A 3624-nucleotide genomic window follows, 5' to 3' on the forward strand; every position below is an offset into this window, starting at 1 on the left:
TATCTCATTATTTCATAAGGCTTCAGAATGAATGGAAGTCTATGAGGCCATGTGCTAGGGAAAGCACACCCAGGGAGCCTCATCCACAACTGAGGCTCATTTAGATGACAGGATCCTTGAACCTGAGCATGATACCCTAATTTGATAACACTTTAGGAAGTCTTTGGAGGGCATGAGTGCGTTTTGGTATTTAAAGAAATGTAAATGATTTGTAATTAGAGCTGGGACTATGACAAATTATTGGACACTTCCCTTGCGGGTGTGCAGTGTATTTCCTTTCCACTGAATCTGGGCAGCTTCTGAGCGATAGATGATGGTGGAAGTGACATTGTGCCAGTTTCAGTTCTGAGTCTTAGAGGACTGGCATCTTCTACTCTCTGTCTCTTGTAATGCTCTCTCTGTGGAATGTCAATCATTACATAAGATGTCCAATTACTCTACCATGAGAACACCCAGGTAAGCCATTTTAAGAGGCTGTATTGGAAAATATGGATTATCATAACCCAGTTTTTCAAAGACTCCCAGCCCAGGCACCAAAAAGTGAATAAAGAAGTCTTTAGGTAAGTCTGTTCCTAGGTCCTGCCTGAGCGTCATAGCATGACAGATATTGAATAAGAAACACATAACTGGGGCCAGTAAATCTATAGAGTCATGAGAACTAATAATTTTATCTCTATCTATCTATCTATCTATCTATGTATCTATCATCTATCTATCTCTATATTTCTATCTCTATGTTTATAAACTTTAATTTTTTTTAATGTTTATTTATTTTTGAGAGAGAGAGAGAGACATAGTGTGAGCAGAGGAGAGGCAATGAGAAAAGAAGAGACAGAATTCAAAGCAAGTTCTAAGTTCTGAGCTGTCAGCACAGAGTCCGAAAAAGGGACCCTGAGATCATGACCTGAGCCTAAGTTGGAAGCTTAACTGATGGAGCCACCCAGGCATCACACGCTTCCCTGCCTTTTTCTTTCTTTTCTTTTCTTTTCTTTTCTTTTCTTTTCTTTTCTTTTCTTTTTTTTCTTTTTATTTATTTATTTATTTATTTTTAACGTTTATTTATTTTTGAGGCAGAGAGAGACAGAGTATGAACGGGGGAGGGGCAGAGAGAGAGGGAGACACAGAATCAGAAGCAGGCTCCAGGCTCTGAGCCATCAGCCCAGAGCCTGACGCGGGGCTCGAACTCACGGATCGTGAGATCGTGACCTGAGCTGAAGTTGGATGCTTGACCGACTAAGCCACCCGGGCGCCCAATTTTCTTTTCTTTTCGAGAGAGATAGAGAGCAAGCAGCGGAGGGGCAGGGAGAAAGGGAGACAGAATCCTAAGCAGGCTCTATGCTGTCAGCCCAAAGCCAGATGCAGAGCTCAAACTCATCAATCTTGGAATCATGACCTGAGCTGAAATCAAGAGTCAAATGCTTAACCAACTGAGCCACCGAGGTGCCCTTCAAAATAAATAAACTTAAAAAAAAAGTTATTCAAAAAACCGACATGGAGCAGAAAAATCATTCAGTTAAGCCTTGTTCAAATTGTTGAATCATCAAAAATATAATACAATCAATTATGTTTGTCAACCTTTAAATGAGGTAATTTTTAAGTAATAGGTAACTGATACAGAATGTAAATTATACAAAAGAATAAGTCAATTCAAACCAGAATATATGTTTCAAGATGAAATAAGAAAATGAAACCAACTCCGGGAAATTATAAATTTTTCCAACAGATACTTGTAGATATCACTATGTGATGAAAAAATAGAGAAAGATAAAATCACATGTTATCTAGTGAAGTTTCTCCTCTTAAAAAAAAAAAAAAAGAAATATTGCATTATATTCCACAGCCATTTTGGCCTGAAGCTCTTAGCTCTACAAGTTTTCTTTAACATAAATCGTCTCAACTTAATTCCCTGGGCACAGGCTGTCTACAGGACCACTGAATTATAAAATTAGTGCATTCAAAACCCTAATACACATTCCATTACATTAAATCTTCATGTCCAGTATAACCAAGAGCAAGAATATCCTGCTCAAAATCCTCCACAATTAAACCAGATACCTCTCTGAAATTATAGTCACTTTTCAAATGATTTTGAACTCTTTGAGTTCTTTACTTTCTAATTCATATATTTAAGAGTTACAAAATCTTATACAAAAAAGTACATAGGAATATTACGTGCTTTCAGGATGGTATCACTTGTAAATTTCCCTAGGAGAAATTACTTGCTCTCTCCTCTGTGCTCTCCTGGAGATACCAACATTGCAAGTCTCTACCATCAAAGTACTTATTACATAGTACTTACTTATTACATAGTACCACAGTCATTGGCTTCTGTGCTCTTCCTAAAATATATGTTACAGAAGTACATGTACTGATGCTTGCAATAAAAGGGAAGGTGATTACATAAACTGAGTATATTTTTTTCTTTCCCAATATTAAAAAAATTTTAAAATTTGGAGAGCATCTTATTTATTATAGGTACCTTAGAATGCTAGAATTTGGGCACATATAAAGCAAAGAAAATGCATTGGAAGGAGGAATTACTTAATGGGCATCAAGAGGAAACAGAGAAGAATAATGGGAAAAATAATAAGTGAAGAATTTTGGGTTTCTTGAGTTACCTAAAATGGAGGAAAGGGGATGAAGGAGATCTGGAATGAGATAAGAGGGAGCTTCTTTAAGTTTCTGCATAGAACTGGTTGTTGGCCACCTCTGAGAGTGCTCCAGGGATCACAGTTTTATTTGCAAGTAAGCCCTACAGACATTCATTTTCTATCCTAAGTCACCAAGCAACAATAGAGTAACCAAATATATCTTCTGAATTGCTATTTCCAAGTAGACAGGCTTGTTCTAACACTATGTTTACAACCACCCTCATCCCAGCCCCTTCCCAGCCACTTTTTAAGGAATATTCATTCTATTGGTAAACAAACTAAATACAAAACCAACTTCTATATTCTATCCTGAAAGGAAGCAATGAGGGGTTTGCCTTCAGTCACTCAGAATGGGGATATATCAAGTATTCTATGGTATTATGGTTGAAACTCCTAATGGTGATTTGGAATGATGCTTTCCTCTAATAGAATGTGCAAGAATAAATACATAATAAACTTGAGGCATTAAATATTCAAAGAAGAAACAAAACAATGCTTAATATAATTTCTGTAGTCAAGACTGGATTATGAAGAACAACTTCTGGAATACATATGAAGTTAGACTCAGGTCTCTGCCATCCGATTGCTGCTGTGCAGCTGGAATACTGCTGAGTTTAGTTAAATAGTTTGTGTTAATTATTATTTCTTTTTTATGCCTTCTGAACTTCAGCCCTAAGTAAAAGCAATGTGATATTGTGCAATTCTACATTTTTATTTTGTTTGAAAACTGAAAGCATGTGGATTCAACTACTATATCTTCAAAGTCTGTGGCACATGACATTTCATGCTAAAAAGGCTATAACAGTGACTTGAAATTCAAAGTAGTTCGCTCTGCATTCTATATTAGCCCTGGTTTTGAATGGAATGCTAGTATAACCCCTTAACTCCAGTGTCCTGGGGAAGCTAACTCATTAATCAGTAGACATTAAGAGATGACCCATTAAGATCATGCTCACAGATACTTAAGTGAACT

Source organism: Leopardus geoffroyi, chromosome C1 (genome assembly GCF_018350155.1).
Source record: "Leopardus geoffroyi isolate Oge1 chromosome C1, O.geoffroyi_Oge1_pat1.0, whole genome shotgun sequence".
In the NCBI taxonomy this organism is placed as follows: Eukaryota; Metazoa; Chordata; class Mammalia; order Carnivora; family Felidae; genus Leopardus; species Leopardus geoffroyi.